This window comes from Loxodonta africana, chromosome 11 (genome assembly GCF_030014295.1).
Source record: "Loxodonta africana isolate mLoxAfr1 chromosome 11, mLoxAfr1.hap2, whole genome shotgun sequence".
Lineage (NCBI taxonomy): Eukaryota > Metazoa > Chordata > Mammalia > Proboscidea > Elephantidae > Loxodonta > Loxodonta africana.
This window is the reverse complement of record NC_087352.1, coordinates 6,864,725-6,891,829: the sequence shown is the minus strand read 5'-3', so window position 1 is coordinate 6,891,829 and position 27,105 is coordinate 6,864,725. Positions and strand designations below refer to the sequence as shown.

The 27,105-nt window shown below is 47.9% G+C and overlaps 1 long non-coding RNA gene across 1 annotated transcript; it reads left to right on the top strand.

Annotated features, from left to right (window-relative positions):
* Positions 1-1,366: 1,366 nt before the first annotated feature.
* LOC135232767 (uncharacterized) lies at positions 1,367-26,439 on the top strand. The gene is made up of 4 exons (XR_010323334.1): positions 1,367-2,421; positions 2,539-13,252; positions 13,371-24,093; positions 24,212-26,439. It is a non-coding gene; the product is annotated as an uncharacterized LOC135232767 (long non-coding RNA).
* The last annotated feature ends 666 nt before the right edge of the window (positions 26,440-27,105 follow it).

Below are 27,105 nucleotides of genomic sequence, written 5' to 3'. Positions count from 1 at the left end.
AGAAGTGCCCCATAGGGCTTCCCAGGCTCTAAATCCTTACGGAAACCCGCCGTCCTATCTTTCTCCCGTGGACGGGCCTGGTGGATTCCGATCGCTGAACCACTGCCACCGCCGGGGCTCTTTGCAAAATACTACTTTTTTTCCCCTCTTTTCTTTTTTTATTGTGCTTTAAGTGAAAGTTTACAAACCAAGTCAGTCTCTCATACAAAAATTTGTACACATTGTTATATATTCCTAGTTGCTCTCCCCCTAATGAGACAGCACACTCTTTCCCTCCAATCTCTATTTTCTGCTCCATTCGGCCAGCTTCTGACCCACTCTGCCCTCTCATCTCCCATCCAGACAGGAGCTGCCCACATTGCCTCGTGTGTCTGCTTGATCCAAGAAGCTCACTCTTCACCGGTTTCATTTTCTGTTCCATAGTCCAGTCCAGTCCGTTTCTAAAGATTTGGCTTTGGGAATGGTTGCAATCTGGGGCTAACAGAAGGTCTGGGGACCATGACCTCCGGGGTCCTTCTAATCTCAGTCGGACCGTTAAGTCTGGTCATTTTCGGGGAATTTGAGGTCTGCATCCCACTGCTCTCCTTCTCCCTCAGGGGTTCTCTGTTGTTCCCTGTCAGGACAGTCACCGTTTTTAGCCAGGCATCATCGAGTTCTTTTGGTCTCAGGCTGATGGAGTCTCTGGTTTATGTGGCCCTTTCTGTCTCTTGGGCTCACAATTACCGTGTGTCTTTGGTGTTCTTCATTCTCCTTGCTCCATCCGGGTGGTTGAGACCAATGGATGCATCTTAGCTGGCCACTTGCTAGCATTTAAGACCCCGGATGCCACTCTCCAAAGTGGGATGCAGAATGTTTTCTTAATAGGTTTTATTATGCCAATTGACGTTGATGTCCCCTTAAACCATGGTCCCGCGCTGTACTGTTGTTACAAAGTAACAAACAAAAAAAGGAGTTGCCTCCACTACTGTCCCAGACTCATAGGGACCCTACAGGACAAAGTAGGAATGGCCCACATGGTTTGTCAAGGGGCAGCTGGTTGATTCCAACTGCTGCCCTTCCAGCAGCAGCCAAGCACTTAACCACTGCGCCACCAGGGCTCCTGGCCTTATACTACAGACGCCATTTGGGGGTTTCGGTTTGTCTGTTTGCTCTAAGTAGCAACCAAAGTGTGTGGAAGTGGCCCACACTCACGGTAGCGGGCATTCAACTCCCCCTGCTCACTCACTCCCCTTCCCGGATCCCCTGGGCTCTTTCTACCGGCAGATCATTCCCGCTCCGAATCCCCGCCTGCCTGTTCCCGGCCCCTTCTCCTCGCCCCACGTTCCTATTCTGCCACTGCGCTCAGCCTCCGCAACTGCCATTTACAAACGAAGGCTGCGGGCTCTAGCCACCTTGCAGGCTCCGGGGACGGAGATTTCCGGAGACCAGGACGCAGATTTTGCGCTTCTAAAGCGTTCCCAGGACTTGGGAAATCTGTCAGGCCTGAATCCACGCTCTGAGCGCAAGTTCCACCCATCTCTCCGTGGCCCGAAGCTGCACGGTGGAAATCGCCACCGGCCCTCGCTCTGGAAACAGCCCCTCCTCGGTTGGGCCCCTTCCGGCCCCGCCCCTTATCCCACACGCTTCCTAGAGGCTGCACTTTCAGAACCCCGGGCTTCTCCGACACCACCGCTTGACAGCGCGAGAGGTCGCTAACTCGCCTCTCTTCGCAAAGTGTTGTGAATTTCAATTCTAAAAGCGCCGAAAAACTATATTCAGTGTGCTTGATCACTGTACAGTGTTTCCACAAAGTTGGACCTCTGGACGCTCCCCCAGCACTGCGGGAGGACCCTCCTTGCTTCTGGCCTCTGCGATATTAAAGGCCACCTCACTTCCTGGTTGCCTGGAGGCCCAGAGGGTGGTGAGCCCCGGATTGAAGGCGCCACTGGGCGGCGCGGGGCGCCGCTGGGGCTCTCCTGCCTGGCCAGCATCACTTCCTGTTGAGGGGGAGGAGCAGATCTAAGAAAGTCAGACTTGCTGTCTGCCTGACGCCCTTGCCTGGACTAAAGCCCACCGACACAGGCGTTACACTCTCCAAGGATTGCGTTTATACTAGACGAGGCCATGGAAACACTAAGGGATATCGTGGCTCCCCTTCTCCTTGAGATCCTCAGTGAATTCCTTGCGGAGAAGATAAAGATCAATATAAGAGAGCAAGTAAGGGCAGAGTCAGATGACCAGCGGATGGGTTTCTTGGACCGCATAGTTGCCCCTCTAATGAAGAAGGTTCTTCAATTGGTACTGGAGAAGACGGCTCCAGTGCTATTCAACAGGTTTATTGTGAAACCATGGAAATACGTCATCACATACGTTGCGAAAAAGAGGATGCATCCTGAACCAATACATGTGACGATAGTTTAATTACCAGTATCCACGGCGCAGGTATGTACAAGGGATATTGTGATATAAATAATATTACATGTAATACATATGTGTGTGTGTGTGTGTCTAATGTATTACCAAAGAGCTTCACTTTTTTTTTCTTTTTCTTTTTTAAAGTCGAAGCTTGGAATACTACAAGCAATCCACGTGGCTTCAACGCTAAGTAAAAGCACCGCAAGATGGCCTTTTTCCGGCGGAAGGGGAGATTTCGGTGTTCGCTGACTACCTGGCTGGCCAGTGGTGAGGATATTTCTGTCCTCAGCTCTTGGCTCTGCTCGGCTCTGCTCGGCTCTGCTCTGCTCTACTCTACTCTACACTACACTACCCTACAGTACTCTATTGTCCTCGCCTCTACAGTAGTCTAGTCTGTTGACAAAACCGTGAATAGGATGGAGAAGAGAGATGCTAAGGGGGATCGTGAGTGCATTTTTCGAGGATCACACGGGTGTCTCTCTAACGAAAAAGTTAATGACAAGGTCCACAGAACCAGTTGATGTCGTTCTGAGACCAGATGTCTATGTCGCTAATGGAGATGATTCTTATATTAGTTCTGGGCAACCAGTTCCTCCTGGAACGTTTCAAAACATCATCACGTTTTTTTTTTTGTGAAAAAGATGATGCGTAGAAGCCAACCGTTGGGATTGTGTATCGCACAGGCATTTAACCGCCAGATCGTCGAGAGATCGTTCTAAAGTAACATCGTATATTCTGGGAGACTGCTCCCATCCTATATTAGCAGCTCGTCATGTCACCTTCAACAAACAGCATCACACATCTCGTTAAGAAGATGATGTGCTCAGCCAGCTTGTGGGGTTGCAGTTTAATTACGAGTTATCGTTTGCGGACATATCTAAACGGGCAGATCAACGAGAAAACTTTAAAAAACAGCATCGAACATCTTTTTTAAGAGATGATGCTTCGGAGACTAACAGCAATGATTTACGCAGAAATATGAAGTATAAACCGGCACGATACGATAGCCACATATTGGTGGACGAGATGCCCTGTCCTTGCTTCCTCAGCAGTTACTCCCCGCTCCTATCAGCAACAACTGGAGGGACATTTCTGTTCTCAACCCTTTGCTATGCTCATTTTGCCAAATCTAAATGCCTGACGAAGAATAGAGTTTTGAAATGCAGCAAATAAATACACGGATTTATCTTTAGTACATGACATGGAGTCTCCTGGCCTGATTTTGTGCTGATTTCCTTCTCCACTTTGGCTCTGGGTCTCTCTTCTGAACCATTAGGGATGGAGGGGGCTGAGATTGTGGGGGTACACCGTTGAGGGAGAAAGTGTGTGTGGAGTGGGCTGACCATGAATGGGGGAGTTTCAGACTGGAATTAAGAGTTCTGGGGGGAGCACTGAGAACCTGTTGTGTCAGGAAGGGATGCCGAAGGTTGGGGGGCGGTTCTTAAGAAAGCTCGACGGTTACAGGGTGCATTTCCTGCTTTGAAGGGAGTTTAGAAAAGGAGGACTAGAGGAACGATGGCATCCCTGATGTCTTCCGTGGGAAAACAGGCACAGGAGAGGCAACATTGCAGAGGTAAACATTGCGGGCAGATGATGCTGCAGGTGATAAAAATTCTGTAGCAAGAGGAACCACTGGATGGGTTAAGAGAGACCTGACCGGGGGTAGGTGAAAGTGGTCGAGATCAATCCAAGTGGAAGGCACACAGCTCCTCTTCCAGGGACCTCTGTGTACATGGACAGCCTGCAGTGCTCTGGCTCTTTTCTCTCCTGACTCAAAGAAACCATCCCATTACCAACATCTATGACAGAAACCACTGTAGCCTGTCAGTGGAGAACAAATGGAGAGAGAAGCACACTTGATGGGCCTTTTTTTCTCAGTGGCGTTCAGCTGCACAGAGAGACCACCAGTCTACCACCAGTTGCCACAGAACCGACTCTGACTCCTGGAGACCCCATGTTTTAGAAGTAGATCCCCAGGCCTTTCTTCACAGGTGCCTCTGGCTGGACATGAACTTCCAGCCTTGCAGTTTACAGCCCAGCCTTCGGCCATTTGCACCACCAGGGGCTCGACAGAGACAGGCAGTTCCTCTCACAATACTGTCTTTTCCTGTCATGTGGCTGGAAGAACAGGGCACTGACAAGTTCCTTGGAGGTTAAAAATCTTTAAAACTGGATTCATCTGTGCACCCTGGCTTCAATATGCAAATAGAAACCTGTGGTTGGTTTAACACAGAACCGACCTCTGGTGGGGCAAATCTCTACTGAATAGCCATGTTTGGTTTATACTCGAAGTAGCACATTAAATGCTGAAAGAAGAAAAAATCCTATAGCGTTAGAGTCATTTCCGACTCATAGCGACCCTATAGGACAGAGAAGAACTCCCCCATAGGATTTCCAAAACTGTGAACTGTAATTCCACTGTCAAGAAAGATGTGCCGGCGGCAGAGCACGGCCTGTGCTCTCGAGGTCCCTGGGCTGTGAAGCCCCTAGACCAGGGCCAGTTTGTTGACAAGGACCTGCCCCCAGCGATGATACAGACGGAAAGCCTTCTCCTGGATCTGGCGCCTTGAATCCAGACTCCTAGCCAGCATGCATCTTAACGTTTGTGCCACTGTGGTGGCTTGCATTTTCTCGTGATACTGGAAGCTATGCCACCACTATTTCAAGTACCAGAGGACTCACCCATGGTGGACAGGATTCAGCGGGGCATCCAGACTAACACAGGCTGAAAAGAAAGACCTGGCAGTTTATTCCGAGAAGACTGGCCAGGAAAAATCTTGTGAATAACAGAGGAACATTGTCGGATATGTTGCCATAAAAGGAACCCATCAGGTTGGAAGACACTCAAAACAAGACTGGGGAAGAGCTTCCTAATCATTGAACCAAACCAACCGAACAACCAAACAAAAAACCCATTGCCTTGGGGTCGGTTGTGATTCATAGCAACCCTATAGGACACAGCAGAGCTACCCCATAGGGTTTCCAAGGAGCACCTGGTGGATTCAAACTGAGGACCTTTTGGTTAGCAGCCATAGCACTTAACCACTATGCCATCGGGGTTTCCACTCAAAGGACAGTCGACGTTAATGATGTAGATGGGGTCAAGATTTCAAGAGCTTCATTTGCTCTTGTGGCACAACTCAAAATGAGAAAAAACCCTGCAAACCCCCTTAATAGTCAGAGTAGGGAATGTACTGAGTATGAGTCTAGGAAAATTGGAACTGGGAAGAAACGAAAAGGATCACATAAAGGTGGATAGCCTACACATCAATGAGATCCAATGGACCAGTGTTGGCCGTTTTGAGTCAGACGATTACGTGTTCTACTATGCCAGGAATGACAACTTGAAGAGGAATGGCGTTGCTTTCGTTGCCAAAAGGGGCAATTCAAGATCTATCCTGAAGTGCAGAGCTGTTAGGGAGGGGAAGATATCCACACGCTTACAAGGAAGACCAGTTAAGAGGACTGTGATTCAAATTTACACACCAAGCACCAATGCCAAAGCTGAAGAAATTGAAGATTTTTACCAACTTGTGCAGTCTGAAATTGATCAACATGCAATTGAGATGCATCAATAATGACTGGTGGCTAGGATGCAAAGCTGGACATAAAGAAGAAGAAGAATATGTAGTTGGAAAATATGCCCTTGCCGTAGAAAGGACTCCAGAGATCTCCTGACAAAATTTGACAAGACCAACGACTTCCTCGTTGCAAATACCTTTTTTCGATGACATAAGTGCCGACTATACACGTGGACCTCACCACGTGGAAATCACAGGAATCAAAGCCACTCTTTCTGTGGAAAGAGACCACGGAAAAGCTCAATGCCATCAGCCCAAACAAGGCCAGAGGCCAAAGGCAGATCAGACCGTCAATTGCTCATGTGCAAGTTGAAGATGAAGAAGATTAAAACAAGTCTAGGAGAGCCAAGCTAGGACCCTGAGTACATGCCCCCTGAATTTCAAGGCCACCTCAAGAATAGATTCGACGCCTTGGACACCAGTAGCGGAGGACCAGCCAAGTTCTGGGATGACCTCAAGCACGTCATAGGTGAAGAAAGCAAAAGGTCATTCAGAACACAGCAAACAGAGAAAAGAACAAAACGGATGTCAGAAGAGATTCTGAAAGTTGCTCTTGAACACGGAGTAGCTAAGGCGAGTGGAGGACATGACAAACTAAAAGAGCCGAACAGAAGATTTCAAAGGACGGCAGGAGAAGACAAAGTGTCAGTGAAATGTGCAAGTATCTGCAGTTAGAAAACCAAAAGGTGACAAAGGCCCAAAGCCTGTTAAATGGGGAAAAGACAGTCCCTTTAACAAATGGTGCTGGCATAACTGGATACCCATCAGCAGAAAAAGGAAGCAAGACCCATACCTAACACCATGCACGTACACTAAGTCCAAATAGACCAAAGACCTAAACATAAAATCTAAAACGAAACAGATCATGGAAGAAAACAATAAGGACGACGCTAGGAGCCCTAATACCTGGCATAAACAGTATACAAACATCACTAACAACCCACAAACACCAGAAGAGACACTAGATAACGGGGAGCTCCTAAAAATCGAACAATTATGTTCATCCAAAGACTTCACAAAAAGAGTAAAAAGACTACCTACAGACTGGGAAGAAGTTTTTGGCTAAGGCCAATCCAATCAGCGAATGACCTCTAAAATCTACACCATACCGCCAAAACTCAACAAGAAAAAGACAAATAACCCAATGAAAAAATAGGCAAAGGATAGGAACAGGCGCTTCACCAAGGAAGACATTCAGGCAGCTAAGAGATACGTGAGGAAATGCTCACAATCATTAGCCATCAGAGAAATGCAAATCAAAACTACAACAAGATACCATCTCACCCCAAGAGGCTGACATTAACCCAAAAAACATAAAATAATAAATGTTGGCGAGCTTGTGGAGAGACCGGAACACTGACACACTGCTGGTGGGAATGTAAAATGGTCCAAGCACTGCGGAAATCAATTTGGCGCTTCCATAAAAAGCTGCAAATAGCGCTACCATACCATCCTGCAATACCACAACCTGGAATGTAACCAGGAGAAATAAGGGCCCTTGCACGAATGGATATATGCATACCCATGTTCACTGCAGCTCTGTTTACAACGGCAAAAAGATGGAAGCAACGGAGGTGCCCGTCAAGGGATGAATGGGTGAATAAATCATGGCATATTCACATAATGGAATACTATGCAACGACTAAGAACGAGGAATCCGTGAAACATCTCATAACGTGGAGGAATCTGGAAGGCATTATGCTGAGTGAAATTAGTCAGTTGCAAAAGGAGCAATGTCGTATGAGGCCGCTAATACAAGAACTCAAGAAAAAGTCTGAACACCGAAGAAAATATTCCTTGATGGTTATGAGGATGGGGAGGGAGGGAGAGGGGTATTCACTAATTAGATAGTACACAAGACATATTTTAGGTGAAGGGAAAGACAACACACAGTACCGGGAAGGTCAGCACAACTGGACTAAAGCAAAAGCTAAGAAGTTTCCCGAATACAACCAAACGCTCGGAAGGCCAGAGCGCAGGGACAGGGGTCTGGGGACCATGGTTTCAGGGGACGCACAGCTCAATCGGCATAACAAAATACGTGTTAAGGAAACTTCTCCATCTCACTTTGGTGAGTGGTGTCTGGGGCCTTAAACGCTGGCAATCGGACGTCTAAGATACATCAATTGTTCTCAACCCACCTGGAACAAAGGAGGACGAAGAACAGCGGAGACACAAGGTAAATATGAGCCCAGGAGACAGAGAGGACCACATAACCAGAGACTCCATCAGCCGGAGACTGGAAGAACTAGATGGTGCCCGGCTACCACCGAGGACTCCCCCGAGAGGGAACACACCGGCGAATCCCTGATGGAGCAGGAGAACAGTGGGGTGCACACCTCGAACTCTTGTAGAAAGACCAGGCTTAATGGTCTGACTGAGACTGGGGGGACCCCAGATGTCATGGCCCCAGGACCCTCTGTTAGCCCAAGACAGGAAACATTCCCAAAGCCAACTCTTCAGGCAGGGATTGGACTGGACTCTAAGACAGAAAATGATGCTGGTGAGGAGTTAGCTTCCTGGCTGAAGTAGACCCAGGAGACTATTGGGGCAAAGACAGAGGGGGACAGGGGCTGGTTGAATGCATGCGGGGAATACAGGGAGGAGAGGAGGAGTGTGCTGTCACATTAGAGGGAGAGCGGCTAGGGTTCCACAGCAAGGTGTGCATACATTTTTGTATGAGACACTGACTTGAATTGTAAACTTTCACTTCAAACACAGGAAATAAATAGAAAGAGAAAGAACGAAAACCAAAAGAAAGGAAGAAACCAGGCATTTTTCCAGATGAAAGAGCTGAGGAAAAAATTCAAGCATCGAGTTGCAATTTTGAAGGATTCTATGGGCAAGATGTTGAACGATAGAGACAGCATTAAAAGAAGATGGAAGAGATACACAGAGTCACTGTATCAAAAAGAACTGGTCGACTTTCAAGCATTTCAGGAGGTGGCGAATCATAATGAGCCGAAAGCACTGAAGGAAGAAGTCCAAGCTGCACTGAACCCATTGGTGAAATCCAAGCCTCCACGAGTTGACAGAATACCGACTGAGATGTTTCAACGAAAGGATGCAGCGCTAGAGGTGCTCCCTCATCTCTGCCAAGAAACTTGGAACACAGCTCTCTGGCCAACCAACTGCAAGAGATCCACATTTGTGCCCGTGCCAGAGAAAGGCGATCCAACAGAATGCAGAAATTATCCATCGATATCATTAATATCTCATCCAAATAAAATTTGCTGAAAAAATTAATAAAACAGTTGCAGCACCACAGGGACAAGGAACTGCCAGAAGTTGGAGTTGGATTCAGAAGAGGGCGAGGAATGAGGGATATCATTGCTGATGTCAGAGGATCTTGGCTGAAAGCAGAGAATATCAGAAAGGTATTTGCGGGTGTTTCGTTGGCTATGCAGATGCATTTGAGTGTGCGGATCATAACAAATTATGCTTAACCTTGCGAAGAACGGGAACTCCAGGACACTTAATTTTGCTCCTGTAGAACCTGCACCTACAACAAGAGGCAGTCATTCAAACACAACAACAGCATACTTCTGTGGTTCGACGTCCGGCAAGGTGTGTACCACGGTTGTATCGGTTCACCATACTTATTCAATCTGTATGCGGAGCAAATGACCCCAGAAGCTGGAAGATATGACGAAGAGCTTGGCATCAGGATCGGTGGAAGATTCATTACCAACCTGCGATATGTAGATGGCACAAGCTTGTTTGCTGAAATCAAAAAGACTGGAAGCAATTACTCATGAACATCAGTATGGATTCCACCGCGACAATAATAAAAAAAAAAAGAGAGAGAGAGAGAGAGAGAGAACTCACAACAGGACCAATAAGCAACATGATGATAAACGGAGAAAATATTGAAGATGTCCAGGATTTCTGTTTACTTGGCTGCACGGTCATCCCTCACAGAAGCAGTAATCACGAAATCCAAGGACGTATTGCACTGGGCAAATTTACTGCAAAAGACCTCTTTGAAGTGTTGAAAACAAAGGCATCGCTTAGAGGACAATGGTGCACCTCACCCAAGGAATGATCTTTTCAATAGCCTCCTGTGCACGCCAAACCTGGAGAATGAATAACGAAGACGGAAGAAGAATTGACGCCTTTCAATTACGATTCTGGCAAACAATACTGAATATACCGTGCTGGTACACTGCTTACGCCTTCGCTGCTACCCAAAAGATTGGCAGATGAAATCCATCAGCTGCTCCTTGGAAACCCTATGGGTCGGTTCTACTCTGACCTTTCATAGTTTTGCCATGGGCGGGAATGGATGGGCAGCGATGGGTTTGGTTGGCCAGAAGAACCAACCAGTCCGCCTTGGAGGAAGCAGAGCCAGTGTACTCCTTGGAAGCAAGGAGGAGGAGACTTTGTCTCACATACTTTGGACATGTTATCAGGAGGGACTGGAAAAGGACATCCCGCTTGGTAAGGTAGAGGGTCAGCGAAAAAGAGGAAGGCCCTCCATGAGATGGATTGACACGGTGGCTACACAATAAGCTCAAACATAGCAAGGACCGTGGGATGGCGCAAGACTGGACAGTGTTTGGATCTGTTGTACAAGGGTTGTGATGCTTTGCAACTGACTGGACAGCCCCTAATAACAGCTGCGGCCTCTACGGAAGATGGCTGCAACATCTTTCCCCGAAGAGCAGCTGGTGGGCTCCAACCACGGACCTTTCAGTTAACCGCTTTCCCACAAGAGCTCCCCTACAAAGATGACAGCCAGGAAAGATCTATGGGGCATGCCTACCCTGTAACTCATGGGGTCTCCGTGGCACAATACAATAACCAGCTGCCATCCAGTAGATTCCGCCTCATAGAGACCAAGAGGACAGAGTAGAAGTGCCCCATAGGGCTTCCCAGGCTCTAAATCCTTACGGAAACCCGCCGTCCTATCTTTCTCCCGTGGACGGGCCTGGTGGATTCCGATCGCTGAACCACTGCCACCGCCGGGGCTCTTTGCAAAATACTACTTTTTTTCCCCTCTTTTCTTTTTTATTGTGCTTTAAGTGAAAGTTTACAAACCAAGTCAGTCTCTCATACAAAAATTTGTACACCTTGCTATATATATTCCTAGTTGCTCTCCCCCTAATGAGACAGCACACTCTTTCTCTCCAATCTCTATTTTCTGCTCCATTCGGCCAGCTTCTGACCCACTCTGCCCTCTCATCTCCCATCCAGACAGGAGCTGCCCACATTGCCTCATGTGTCTCCTTGATCCAAGAAGCTCACTCTTCACCAGTATCATTTTCTATTTCATAGTCCAGTCCAGTCCGTTTCTAAAGATTTGGCTTTGGGAATGGTTCCAATCTGGGGCTAACAGAAGGTCTGGGGACCATGACCTCCGGGGTCCTTCTAATCTCAGTCGGACCGTTAAGTCTGGTCATTTTCGGGGAATTTGAGGTCTGCATCCCACTGCTCTCCTTCTCCCTCAGGGGTTCTCTGTTGTTCTCTGTCAGGACAGTCACCGTTTTTAGCCAGGCATCATCGAGTTCTTTTGGTCTCAGGCTGATGGAGTCTCTGGTTTATGTGGCCCTTTCTGCCTCTTGGGCTCACATTTACCGTGTGTCTTTGGTGTTCTTCATTCTCCTTACTCCATCCGGGTGGTTGAGACCAATGGATGCATCTTAGCTGGCCACTTGCTAGCATTTAAGACCCCGGATGCCACTCTCCAAAGTGGGATGCAGAATGTTTTCTTAATAGGTTTTATTATGCCAATTGACGTTGATGTCCCCTTAAATCATGATCCCGCGCTGTACTGTTGTTACAAAGTAACAAACAAAAAAAGGAGTTGCCTCCACTACTGTCCCAGACTCATAGGGACCCTACAGGACAAAGTAGGAATGGCCCACATGGTTTGTCAAGGGGCAGCTGGTTGATTCCAACTGCTGCCCTTCCAGCAGCAGCCAAGCACTTAACCACTGCGCCACCAGGGCTCCTGGCCTTATACTACAGACGCCATTTGGGGGTTTCGGTTTGTCTGTTTGCTCTAAGTAGTAACCAAAGTGTGTGGAAGTGGCCCACACTCAAACGGTAGCGGGCATTCAACTCCCCCTGCTCACTCACTCCCCTTCCCGGATCCCCTGGGCTCTTTCTACCGGCAGATCATTCCCGCTCCAAATCCCCGCCTGCCTGTGCCTGGCCCCTTCTCCTCGCCCCACGTTCCTATTCTGCCACTGCTCTCAGCGTCCGCAACTGCCATTTACAAACGAAGGCTGCGGGCTCTAGCCACCTTGCAGGCTCCGGGGACGGAGATTTCCGGAGACCAGGACGCAGATTTTGCGCTTCTAAAGCGTTCCCAGGACTTGGGAAATCTGTCAGGCCTGAATCCACGCTCTGAGAGCAAGTTCCACCCATCTCTCCGTGGCCCGAAGCGGCACGGTGGAAATCGCCACCGGCCCTCGCTCTGGAAACAGCCCCTCCTCGGTTGGGCCCCTTCCGGCCCCGCCCCTTATCCCACACGCTTCCTAGAGGCTGCACTTTCAGAACCCCGGGCTTCTCCGACACCACCGCTTGACAGCGCGAGAGGTCGCTAACTCGCCTCTCTTCGCAAAGTGTTGTGAATTTCAATTCTAAAAGCGCCGAAAAACTATATTCAGTGTGCTTGATCACTGTACAGTGTTTCCACAAAGTTGGACCTCTGGACGCTCCCCCAGCACTGCGGGAGGACCCTCCTTGCTTCTGGCCTCTGCGATATTAAAGGCCATCTCACTTCCTGGTTGCCTGGAGGCCCAGAGGGTGGTGAGCCCCGGATTGAAGGCGCCACTGGGCGGCGCGGGGCGCCGCTGGGGCTCTCCTGCCTGGCCAGCATCACTTCCTGTTGAGGGGGAGGAGCAGATCTAAGAAAGTCAGACTTGCTGTCTGCCTGACGCCCTTGCCTGGACTAAAGCCCACCGACACAGGCGTTACACTCTCCAAGGATTGCGTTTATACTAGACGAGGCCATGGAAACACTAAGGGATATCGTGGCTCGCCTTCTCCTTGAGATCCTCAGTGAATTTCTTGCGGAGAAGATAGAGATCAATATAAGAGAGCAAGTAAGGGCAGAGTCAGATGACCAGCGGATGGGTTTCTTGGACCGCATGGTTGCCCCTCTAATGAAGAAGGTTTTTCAGTTGGTACTGGAGAAGACGGCTCCAGTGCTATTCAACAGCTTTATTGTGAAACCATGGAAATACGTCATCACCTACGTTGTGAAAAAGAGGATGCATCCTGAACCAATACATGTGACGATAGTTTAATTACCAGTATCCACGGCGCAGGTATGTACAAGGGATATTGTGATATAAATAATATTACGTGTAATACATATGTGTGTGTGTGTGTGTCTAATGTATTACCAAAGAGCTTCACTTTTTTTTTTCTTTTTCTTTTTTAAAGTCGAAGCTTGGAATACTACAAGCAATCCACGTGGCTTCAACGCTAAGTAAAAGCACCGCAAGATGGCCTTTTTCTGGCGGAAGGGGAGATTTCGGTGTTCGCTGACTACCTGGCTGGCCAGTGGTGAGGATATTTCTGTCCTCAGCTCTTGGCTCTGCTCGGCTCTGCTCGGCTCTACTCTGCTCTACTCTACTCTACACTACACTACCCTACAGTACTCTATTGTCCTCGCCTCTACAGTAGTCTAGTCTGTTGACAAAACCGTGAATAGGATGGAGAAGAGAGATGCTAAGGGGGATCGTGAGTGCATTTTTCGAGGATCACATGGGTGTCGCTCTAACGAAAAAGTTAATGACAAGGTCCACAGAACCAGTTGATGTCGTTCTGAGACCAGATGTCTATGTCGCTAATGGAGATGATTCTTATATTAGTTCTGGGCAACCAGTTCCTCCTGGAACGTTTCAAAACATCATCACGTTTTTTTTTTTTTTTTGTGAAAAAGATGATGCGTAGAAGCCAACCGTTGGGATTGTGTATCGCACAGGCGTTTAACCGCCAGATCGTCGAGAGATCGTTCTAAAGTAACATCGTATATTCTGGGAGACTGCTCCCATCCTATATTAGCAGCTCGTCATGTCACCTTCAACAAACAGCATCACACATCTCGTTAAGAAGATGATGTGCTCAGCCAGCTTGTGGGGTTGCAGTTTAATTACGAGTTATCGTTTGCGGACATATCTAAACGGGCAGATCAACGAGAAAACTTTAAAAAACAGCATCGAATATCTTTTTTAAGAGATGATGCTTCGGAGACTAACAGCAATGATTGACGCAGAAATATGAAGTATAAACCGGCACGATACGATAGCCATATATTGGTGGACGAGATGCCCTGTCTTTGCTTCCTCAGCAGTTACTCCCCGCTCCTATCAGCAACAACTGGAGGGACATTTCTGTTCTCAACCCTTTGCTATGCTCATTTTGCCAAATCTGAATGCCTGACGAAGAATAGAGTTTTGAAATGCAGCAAATAAATACACGGATTTATCTTTAGTACATGACATGGAGTCTCCTGGCCTGATTTTGTGCTGATTTCCTTCTCCACTTTGGCTCTGGGTCTCTCTTCTGAACCATTAGGGATGGAGGGGGCTGAGATTGTGGGGATACACCGTTGAGGGAGAAAGTGTGTGTGGAGTGGGCTGACCATGAATGGGGGAGTTTCAGACTGGAATTAAGAGTTCTGGGGGGAGCACTGAGAACCTGTTGTGTCAGGAAGGGATGCCGAAGGTTGGGGGGCGGTTCTTAAGAAAGCTCGACGGTTACAGGGTGCATTTCCTGCTTTGAAGGGAGTTTAGAAAAGGAGGACTAGAGGAACGATGGCATCCCTGATGTCTTCCGTGGGAAAACAGGCACAGGAGAGGCAACATTGCAGAGGTAAACATTGCGGGCAGATGATGCTGCAGGTGATAAAAATTCTGTAGCAAGAGGAACCACTGGATGGGTTAAGAGAGACCTGACCGGGGGTAGGTGAAAGTGGTCGAGATCAATCCAAGTGGAAGGCACACAGCTCCTCTTCCAGGGACCTCTGTGTACATGGACAGCCTGCAGTGCTCTGGCTCTTTTCTCTCCTGACTCAGAGAAATCATCCCATTACCAACATCTATGACAGAAACCACTGTAGCCTGTCAGTGGAGAACAAATGGAGAGAGAAGCACACTTGATGGGCCCTTTTTTCTCAGTGGCGTTCAGCTGCACAGAGAGACCACCAGTCTACCACCAGTTGCCACAGAACCGACTCTGACTCCTGGAGACCCCATGTTTTAGAAGTAGATCCCCAGGCCTTTCTTCACAGGTGCCTCTGGCTGGACATGAACTTCCAGCCTTGCAGTTTACAGCCCAGCCTTCGGCCATTTGCACCACCAGGGGCTCGACAGAGACAGGCAGTTCCTCTCACAATACTGTCTTTTCCTGTCATGTGGCTGGAAGAACAGGGCACTGACAAGTTCCTTGGAGGTTAAAAATCTTTAAAACTGGATTCATCTGTGCACCCTGGCTTCAATATGCAAATAGAAACCTGTGGTTGGTTTAACACAGAACCGACCTCTGGTGGGGCAAATCTCTACTGAATAGCCATGTTTGGTTTCTACTCGAAGTAGCACATTAAATGCTGAAAGAAAAAAAAAATCCTATAGCGTTAGAGTCATTTCCGACTCATAGCGACCCTATAGGACAGAGAAGAACTCCCCCATAGGATTTCCAAAGCTGTGAACTGTAATTCCACCGTCAAGAAAGATGTGCCGGCGGCAGAGCACGGCCTGTGCTCTCGAGGTCCCTGGGCTGTGAAGCCCCTAGACCAGGGCCAGTTTGTTGACAAGGACCTGCCCCCAGCGATGATACAGACGGAAAGCCTTCTCCTGGATCTGGCGCCTTGAATCCAGACTCCTAGCCAGCATGCATCTTAACGTTTGTGCCACTGTGGTGGCTTGCATTTTCTCGTGATACTGGAAGCTATGCCACCACTATTTCAAGTACCAGAGGACTCACCCATGGTGGACAGGATTCAGCGGGGCATCCAGACTAACACAGGCTGAAAAGAAAGACCTGGCAGTTTATTCTGAGAAGACTGGCCAGGAAAAATCTTGTGAATAACAGAGGAACATTGTCGGATATGTTGCCATAAAAGGAACCCATCGGGTTGGAAGACACTCAAAACAACACTGGGGAAGAGCTTCCTAATCATTGAACCAAACCAACCAACCAACCAAACAAACAAAAAACCCATTGCCTTGGGGTCGGTTGTGATTCATAGCAACCCTATAGGACACAGCAGAGCTACCCCATAGGGTTTCCAAGGAGCACCTGGTGGATTCAAACTGAGGACCTTTTGGTTAGCAGCCATAGCACTTAACCACTATGCCATCGGGGTTTCCACTCAAAGGACAGTCGACGTTAATGATGTAGATGGGGTCAAGATTTCAAGAGCTTCATTTGCTCTTGTGGCACAACACAAAATGAGAAAAAACCCTGCAAACCCCCTTAATAGTCAGAGTAGGGAATGTACTGAGTATGAGTCTAGGAAAATTGGAACTGGGAAGAAATGAAAAGGATCACATAAAGGTGGATAGCCTACACATCAATGAGATCCAATGGACCAGTGTTGGCCGTTTTGAGTCAGACGATCACGTGTTCTACTATGCCAGGAATGACAACTTGAAGAGGAATGGCGTTGCTTTCATTGCCAAAAGGGGCAATTCAAGATCTATCCCGAAGTGCAGAGCTGTTAGGGAGAGGAAGATATCCACACGCTTACAAGGAAGACCAGTTAAAAGGACTGTGATTCAAATTTACACACCAAGCACCAATGCCAAAGCTGAAGAAATTGAAGATTTTTACCAACTTGTGCAGTCTGAAATTGATCCACATGCAATTAAGATGCATCGATAATGACTGGTGGCTAGGATGCAAAGCTGGAAATAAAGAAGAAGAAGAATATGTAGTTGGAAAATACGCCCTTGCCGTAGAAAGGACTCCAGAGATCTCCTGACAAAATTTGACAAGACCAACGACTTCCTCGTTGCAAGTACCTTTTTCGATGACATAAGTGCCGACTATACACGTGGACCTCACCACGTGAAAATCACAGGAATCAAAGCCACTCTTTCTGTGGAAAGAGACCACGGAAAAGCTCAATACCATCAGCCCAAACAAGGCCAGAGGCCAAAGGCAGATCAGACCGTCAATTGCTCATGTGCAAGTTGAAGATGAAGAAGATTAAAACAAGTCTAGGAGAGCCAAGCTAGGACCCTGAGTACATGCCCCCTGAATTTCAAGACCACCTCAAGAATAGATTCGACGCCTTGGACACCAATAGCGGAGGACCAGCCAAGTTCTGGGATGACCTCAAGCACGTCATAGGTGAAGAAAGCAAAAGGTCATTCAGAACACAGCAAACAGAGAAAAGAACAAAACGGATGTCAGAAGAGATTCTGAAAGTTGCTCTTGAACACGGAGTAGCTAAGGCGAGCGGAGGACATGACGAACTAAAAGAGCCGAACAGAAGATTTCAAAGGACGGCAGGAGAAGACAAAGTGTCAGTGAAATGTGTAAGTATCTGCAGTTAGAAAACCAAAAGGTGACAAAGGCCCAAAGCCTGTTAAATGGGGAAAAGACAGTCCCTTTAACAAATGGTGCTGGCATAACTGGATACCCATCAGCAGAAAAAGGAAGCAAGACCCATACCTAACACCATGCACGTACACTAAGTCCAAATAGACCAAAGACCTAAACATAAAATCTAAAACGAAACAGATCATGGAAGAAAACAATAAGGACGACGCTAGGAGCCCTAATACCTGGCATAAACAGTATACAAACATCACTAACAACCCACAAACACCAGAAGAGACACTAGATAACGGGGAGCTCCTAAAAATCGAACAATTATGTTCATCCAAAGACTTCACAAAAAGAGTAAAAAGACTACCTACAGACTGGGAAGAAGTTTTTGGCTAAGGCCAATCCAATCAGCGAATGACCTCTAAAATCTACACCATACCGCCAAAACTCAACAAGAAAAAGACAAATAACCCAATGAAAAAATAGGCAAAGGATAGGAACAGGCGCTTCACCAAGGAAGACATTCAGGCAGCTAAGAGATACGTGAGGAAATGCTCACAATCATTAGCCATCAGAGAAATGCAAATCAAAACTACAACGAGATACCATCTCACCCCAAGAGGCTGACATTAACCCAAAAAACATAAAATAATAAATGTTGGCGAGCTTGTGGAGAGACCGGAACACTGACACACTGCTGGTGGGAATGTAAAATGGTCCAAGCACTGCGGAAATCAATTTGGCGCTTCCATAAAAAGCTGCAAATAGCGCTACCATACCATCCTGCAATACCACAACCTGGAATGTAACCAGGAGAAATAAGGGCCCTTGCACGAATGGATATATGCATACCCATGTTCACTGCAGCTCTGTTTACAACGGCAAAAAGATGGAAGCAACGGAGGTGCCCGTCAAGGGATGAATGGGTGAATAAATCATGGCATATTCACATAATGGAATACTATGCAACGACTAAGAACGAGGAATCCGTGAAACATCTCATAACGTGGAGGAATCTGGAAGGCATTATGCTGAGTGAAATTAGTCAGTTGCAAAAGGAGCAATGTCGTATGAGGCCGCTAATACAAGAACTCAAGAAAAAGTCTGAACACCGAAGAAAATATTCCTTGATGGTTATGAGGATGGGGAGGGAGGGAGAGGGGTATTCACTAATTAGATAGTACACAAGACATATTTTAGGTGAAGGGAAAGACAACACACAGTACCGGGAAGGTCAGCACAACTGGACTAAAGCAAAAGCTAAGAAGTTTCCCGAATACAACCAAACGCTCGGAAGGCCAGAGCGCAGGGACAGGGGTCTGGGGACCATGGTTTCAGGGGACGCACAGCTCAATCGGCATAACAAAATACGTGTTAAGGAAACTTCTCCATCTCACTTTGGTGAGTGGTGTCTGGGGCCTTAAACGCTGGCAATCGGACGTCTAAGATACATCAATTGTTCTCAACCCACCTGGAACAAAGGAGGACGAAGAACAGCGGAGACACAAGGTAAATATGAGCCCAGGAGACAGAGAGGACCACATAACCAGAGACTCCATCAGCCGGAGACTGGAAGAACTAGATGGTGCCCGGCTACCACCGAGGACTCCCCCGAGAGGGAACACACCGGCGAATCCCTGATGGAGCAGGAGAACAGTGGGGTGCACACCTCGAACTCTTGTAGAAAGACCAGGCTTAATGGTCTGACTGAGACTGGGGGGACCCCAGATGTCATGGCCCCAGGACCCTCTGTTAGCCCAAGACAGGAAACATTCCCAAAGCCAACTCTTCAGGCAGGGATTGGACTGGACTCTAAGACAGAAAATGATGCTGGTGAGGAGTGAGCTTCCTGGCTGAAGTAGACCCAGGAGACTATTGGGGCAAAGACAGAGGGGGACAGGGGCTGGTTGAATGCATGCGGGGAATACAGGGAGGAGAGGAGGAGTGTGCTGTCACATTAGAGGGAGAGCGGCTAGGGTTCCACAGCAAGGTGTGCATACATTTTTGTATGAGACACTGACTTGAATTGTAAACTTTCACTTCAAACACAGGAAATAAATAGAAAGAGAAAGAACGAAAACCAAAAGAAAGGAAGAAACCAGGCATTTTTCCAGATGAAAGAGCTGAGGAAAAAATTCAAGCATCGAGTTGCAATTTTGAAGGATTCTATGGGCAAGATGTTGAACGATAGAGACAGCATTAAAAGAAGATGGAAGAGATACACAGAGTCACTGTATCAAAAAGAACTGGTCGACTTTCAAGCATTTCAGGAGGTGGCGAATCATAATGAGCCGAAAGCACTGAAGGAAGAAGTCCAAGCTGCACTGAACCCATTGGTGAAATCCAAGCCTCCACGAGTTGACAGAATACCGACTGAGATGTTTCAACGAAAGGATGCAGCGCTAGAGGTGCTCCCTCATCTCTGCCAAGAAACTTGGAACACAGCTCTCTGGCCAACCAACTGCAAGAGATCCACATTTGTGCCCGTGCCAGAGAAAGGCGATCCAACAGAATGCAGAAATTATCCATCGATATCATTAATATCTCATCCAAATAAAATTTGCTGAAAAAATTAATAAAACAGTTGCAGCACCACAGGGACAAGGAACTGCCAGAAGTTGGAGTTGGATTCAGAAGAGGGCGAGGAATGAGGGATATCATTGCTGATGTCAGAGGATCTTGGCTGAAAGCAGAGAATATCAGAAAGGTATTTGCGGGTGTTTCGTTGGCTATGCAGATGCATTTGAGTGTGCGGATCATAACAAATTATGCTTAACCTTGCGAAGAACGGGAACTCCAGGACACTTAATTTTGCTCCTGTAGAACCTGCACCTACAACAAGAGGCAGTCATTCAAACACAACAACAGCATACTTCTGTGGTTCGACGTCCGGCAAGGTGTGTACCACGGTTGTATCGGTTCACCATACTTATTCAATCTGTATGCGGAGCAAATGACCCCAGAAGCTGGAAGATATGACGAAGAGCTTGGCATCAGGATCGGTGGAAGATTCATTACCAACCTGCGATATGTAGATGGCACAAGCTTGTTTGCTGAAATCAAAAAGACTGGAAGCAATTACTCATGAACATCAGTATGGATTCCACCGCGACAATAATAAAAAAAAAAAGAGAGAGAGAGAGAGAGAGAGAACTCACAACAGGACCAATAAGCAACATGATGATAAACGGAGAAAATATTGAAGATGTCCAGGATTTCTGTTTACTTGGCTGCACGGTCATCCCTCACAGAAGCAGTAATCACGAAATCCAAGGACGTATTGCACTGGGCAAATTTACTGCAAAAGACCTCTTTGAAGTGTTGAAAACAAAGGCATCGCTTAGAGGACAATGGTGCACCTCACCCAAGGAATGATCTTTTCAATAGCCTCCTGTGCACGCCAAACCTGGAGAATGAATAACGAAGACGGAAGAAGAATTGACGCCTTTCAATTACGATTCTGGCAAACAATACTGAATATACCGTGCTGGTACACTGCTTACGCCTTCGCTGCTACCCAAAAGATTGGCAGATGAAATCCATCAGCTGCTCCTTGGAAACCCTATGGGTCGGTTCTACTCTGACCTTTCATAGTTTTGCCATGGGCGGGAATGGATGGGCAGCGATGGGTTTGGTTGGCCAGAAGAACCAACCAGTCCGCCTTGGAGGAAGCAGAGCCAGTGTACTCCTTGGAAGCAAGGAGGAGGAGACTTTGTCTCACATACTTTGGACATGTTATCAGGAGGGACTGGAAAAGGACATCCCGCTTGGTAAGGTAGAGGGTCAGCGAAAAAGAGGAAGGCCCTCCATGAGATGGATTGACACGGTGGCTACACAATAAGCTCAAACATAGCAAGGACCGTGGGATGGCGCAAGACTGGACAGTGTTTGGATCTGTTGTACAAGGGTTGTGATGCTTTGCAACTGACTGGACAGCCCCTAATAACAGCTGCGGCCTCTACGGAAGATGGCTGCAACATCTTTCCGCGAAGAGCAGCTGGTGGGCTCCAACCACGGACCTTTCAGTTAACCGCTTTCCCACAAGAGCTCCCCTACAAAGATGACAGCCAGGAAAGATCTATGGGGCATGCCTACCCTGTAACTCATGGGGTCTCCGTGGCACAATACAATAACCAGCTGCCATCCAGTAGATTCCGCCTCATAGAGACCAAGAGGACAGAGTAGAAGTGCCCCATAGGGCTTCCCAGGCTCTAAATCCTTACGGAAACCCGCCGTCCTATCTTTCTCCCGTGGACGGGCCTGGTGGATTCCGATCGCTGAACCACTGCCACCGCCGGGGCTCTTTGCAAAATACTACTTTTTTTCCCCTCTTTTCTTTTTTATTGTGCTTTAAGTGAAAGTTTACAAACCAAGTCAGTCTCTCATACAAAAATTTGTACACCTTGCTATATATATTCCTAGTTGCTCTCCCCCTAATGAGACAGCACACTCTTTCTCTCCAATCTCTATTTTCTGCTCCATTCGGCCAGCTTCTGACCCACTCTGCCCTCTCATCTCCCATCCAGACAGGAGCTGCCCACATTGCCTCATGTGTCTCCTTGATCCAAGAAGCTCACTCTTCACCAGTATCATTTTCTATTTCATAGTCCAGTCCAGTCCGTTTCTAAAGATTTGGCTTTGGGAATGGTTCCAATCTGGGGCTAACAGAAGGTCTGGGGACCATGACCTCCGGGGTCCTTCTAATCTCAGTCGGACCGTTAAGTCTGGTCATTTTCGGGGAATTTGAGGTCTGCATCCCACTGCTCTCCTTCTCCCTCAGGGGTTCTCTGTTGTTCTCTGTCAGGACAGTCACCGTTTTTAGCCAGGCATCATCGAGTTCTTTTGGTCTCAGGCTGATGGAGTCTCTGGTTTATGTGGCCCTTTCTGCCTCTTGGGCTCACATTTACCGTGTGTCTTTGGTGTTCTTCATTCTCCTTACTCCATCCGGGTGGTTGAGACCAATGGATGCATCTTAGCTGGCCACTTGCTAGCATTTAAGACCCCGGATGCCACTCTCCAAAGTGGGATGCAGAATGTTTTCTTAATAGGTTTTATTATGCCAATTGACGTTGATGTCCCCTTAAATCATGATCCCGCGCTGTACTGTTGTTACAAAGTAACAAACAAAAAAAGGAGTTGCCTCCACTACTGTCCCAGACTCATAGGGACCCTACAGGACAAAGTAGGAATGGCCCACATGGTTTGTCAAGGGGCAGCTGGTTGATTCCAACTGCTGCCCTTCCAGCAGCAGCCAAGCACTTAACCACTGCGCCACCAGGGCTCCTGGCCTTATACTACAGACGCCATTTGGGGGTTTCGGTTTGTCTGTTTGCTCTAAGTAGTAACCAAAGTGTGTGGAAGTGGCCCACACTCAAACGGTAGCGGGCATTCAACTCCCCCTGCTCACTCACTCCCCTTCCCGGATCCCCTGGGCTCTTTCTACCGGCAGATCATTCCCGCTCCAAATCCCCGCCTGCCTGTGCCTGGCCCCTTCTCCTCGCCCCACGTTCCTATTCTGCCACTGCTCTCAGCGTCCGCAACTGCCATTTACAAACGAAGGCTGCGGGCTCTAGCCACCTTGCAGGCTCCGGGGACGGAGATTTCCGGAGACCAGGACGCAGATTTTGCGCTTCTAAAGCGTTCCCAGGACTTGGGAAATCTGTCAGGCCTGAATCCACGCTCTGAGAGCAAGTTCCACCCATCTCTCCGTGGCCCGAAGCGGCACGGTGGAAATCGCCACCGGCCCTCGCTCTGGAAACAGCCCCTCCTCGGTTGGGCCCCTTCCGGCCCCGCCCCTTATCCCACACGCTTCCTAGAGGCTGCACTTTCAGAACCCCGGGCTTCTCCGACACCACCGCTTGACAGCGCGAGAGGTCGCTAACTCGCCTCTCTTCGCAAAGTGTTGTGAATTTCAATTCTAAAAGCGCCGAAAAACTATATTCAGTGTGCTTGATCACTGTACAGTGTTTCCACAAAGTTGGACCTCTGGACGCTCCCCCAGCACTGCGGGAGGACCCTCCTTGCTTCTGGCCTCTGCGATATTAAAGGCCATCTCACTTCCTGGTTGCCTGGAGGCCCAGAGGGTGGTGAGCCCCGGATTGAAGGCGCCACTGGGCGGCGCGGGGCGCCGCTGGGGCTCTCCTGCCTGGCCAGCATCACTTCCTGTTGAGGGGGAGGAGCAGATCTAAGAAAGTCAGACTTGCTGTCTGCCTGACGCCCTTGCCTGGACTAAAGCCCACCGACACAGGCGTTACACTCTCCAAGGATTGCGTTTATACTAGACGAGGCCATGGAAACACTAAGGGATATCGTGGCTCGCCTTCTCCTTGAGATCCTCAGTGAATTTCTTGCGGAGAAGATAGAGATCAATATAAGAGAGCAAGTAAGGGCAGAGTCAGATGACCAGCGGATGGGTTTCTTGGACCGCATGGTTGCCCCTCTAATGAAGAAGGTTTTTCAGTTGGTACTGGAGAAGACGGCTCCAGTGCTATTCAACAGCTTTATTGTGAAACCATGGAAATACGTCATCACCTACGTTGTGAAAAAGAGGATGCATCCTGAACCAATACATGTGACGATAGTTTAATTACCAGTATCCACGGCGCAGGTATGTACAAGGGATATTGTGATATAAATAATATTACGTGTAATACATATGTGTGTGTGTGTGTGTCTAATGTATTACCAAAGAGCTTCACTTTTTTTTTTCTTTTTCTTTTTTAAAGTCGAAGCTTGGAATACTACAAGCAATCCACGTGGCTTCAACGCTAAGTAAAAGCACCGCAAGATGGCCTTTTTCTGGCGGAAGGGGAGATTTCGGTGTTCGCTGACTACCTGGCTGGCCAGTGGTGAGGATATTTCTGTCCTCAGCTCTTGGCTCTGCTCGGCTCTGCTCGGCTCTACTCTGCTCTACTCTACTCTACACTACACTACCCTACAGTACTCTATTGTCCTCGCCTCTACAGTAGTCTAGTCTGTTGACAAAACCGTGAATAGGATGGAGAAGAGAGATGCTAAGGGGGATCGTGAGTGCATTTTTCGAGGATCACATGGGTGTCGCTCTAACGAAAAAGTTAATGACAAGGTCCACAGAACCAGTTGATGTCGTTCTGAGACCAGATGTCTATGTCGCTAATGGAGATGATTCTTATATTAGTTCTGGGCAACCAGTTCCTCCTGGAACGTTTCAAAACATCATCACGTTTTTTTTTTTTTTTTGTGAAAAAGATGATGCGTAGAAGCCAACCGTTGGGATTGTGTATCGCACAGGCGTTTAACCGCCAGATCGTCGAGAGATCGTTCTAAAGTAACATCGTATATTCTGGGAGACTGCTCCCATCCTATATTAGCAGCTCGTCATGTCACCTTCAACAAACAGCATCACACATCTCGTTAAGAAGATGATGTGCTCAGCCAGCTTGTGGGGTTGCAGTTTAATTACGAGTTATCGTTTGCGGACATATCTAAACGGGCAGATCAACGAGAAAACTTTAAAAAACAGCATCGAATATCTTTTTTAAGAGATGATGCTTCGGAGACTAACAGCAATGATTGACGCAGAAATATGAAGTATAAACCGGCACGATACGATAGCCATATATTGGTGGACGAGATGCCCTGTCTTTGCTTCCTCAGCAGTTACTCCCCGCTCCTATCAGCAACAACTGGAGGGACATTTCTGTTCTCAACCCTTTGCTATGCTCATTTTGCCAAATCTGAATGCCTGACGAAGAATAGAGTTTTGAAATGCAGCAAATAAATACACGGATTTATCTTTAGTACATGACATGGAGTCTCCTGGCCTGATTTTGTGCTGATTTCCTTCTCCACTTTGGCTCTGGGTCTCTCTTCTGAACCATTAGGGATGGAGGGGGCTGAGATTGTGGGGATACACCGTTGAGGGAGAAAGTGTGTGTGGAGTGGGCTGACCATGAATGGGGGAGTTTCAGACTGGAATTAAGAGTTCTGGGGGGAGCACTGAGAACCTGTTGTGTCAGGAAGGGATGCCGAAGGTTGGGGGGCGGTTCTTAAGAAAGCTCGACGGTTACAGGGTGCATTTCCTGCTTTGAAGGGAGTTTAGAAAAGGAGGACTAGAGGAACGATGGCATCCCTGATGTCTTCCGTGGGAAAACAGGCACAGGAGAGGCAACATTGCAGAGGTAAACATTGCGGGCAGATGATGCTGCAGGTGATAAAAATTCTGTAGCAAGAGGAACCACTGGATGGGTTAAGAGAGACCTGACCGGGGGTAGGTGAAAGTGGTCGAGATCAATCCAAGTGGAAGGCACACAGCTCCTCTTCCAGGGACCTCTGTGTACATGGACAGCCTGCAGTGCTCTGGCTCTTTTCTCTCCTGACTCAGAGAAATCATCCCATTACCAACATCTATGACAGAAACCACTGTAGCCTGTCAGTGGAGAACAAATGGAGAGAGAAGCACACTTGATGGGCCCTTTTTTCTCAGTGGCGTTCAGCTGCACAGAGAGACCACCAGTCTACCACCAGTTGCCACAGAACCGACTCTGACTCCTGGAGACCCCATGTTTTAGAAGTAGATCCCCAGGCCTTTCTTCACAGGTGCCTCTGGCTGGACATGAACTTCCAGCCTTGCAGTTTACAGCCCAGCCTTCGGCCATTTGCACCACCAGGGGCTCGACAGAGACAGGCAGTTCCTCTCACAATACTGTCTTTTCCTGTCATGTGGCTGGAAGAACAGGGCACTGACAAGTTCCTTGGAGGTTAAAAATCTTTAAAACTGGATTCATCTGTGCACCCTGGCTTCAATATGCAAATAGAAACCTGTGGTTGGTTTAACACAGAACCGACCTCTGGTGGGGCAAATCTCTACTGAATAGCCATGTTTGGTTTCTACTCGAAGTAGCACATTAAATGCTGAAAGAAAAAAAAAATCCTATAGCGTTAGAGTCATTTCCGACTCATAGCGACCCTATAGGACAGAGAAGAACTCCCCCATAGGATTTCCAAAGCTGTGAACTGTAATTCCACCGTCAAGAAAGATGTGCCGGCGGCAGAGCACGGCCTGTGCTCTCGAGGTCCCTGGGCTGTGAAGCCCCTAGACCAGGGCCAGTTTGTTGACAAGGACCTGCCCCCAGCGATGATACAGACGGAAAGCCTTCTCCTGGATCTGGCGCCTTGAATCCAGACTCCTAGCCAGCATGCATCTTAACGTTTGTGCCACTGTGGTGGCTTGCATTTTCTCGTGATACTGGAAGCTATGCCACCACTATTTCAAGTACCAGAGGACTCACCCATGGTGGACAGGATTCAGCGGGGCATCCAGACTAACACAGGCTGAAAAGAAAGACCTGGCAGTTTATTCTGAGAAGACTGGCCAGGAAAAATCTTGTGAATAACAGAGGAACATTGTCGGATATGTTGCCATAAAAGGAACCCATCGGGTTGGAAGACACTCAAAACAACACTGGGGAAGAGCTTCCTAATCATTGAACCAAACCAACCAACCAACCAAACAAACAAAAAACCCATTGCCTTGGGGTCGGTTGTGATTCATAGCAACCCTATAGGACACAGCAGAGCTACCCCATAGGGTTTCCAAGGAGCACCTGGTGGATTCAAACTGAAATACTATCTCTCTATG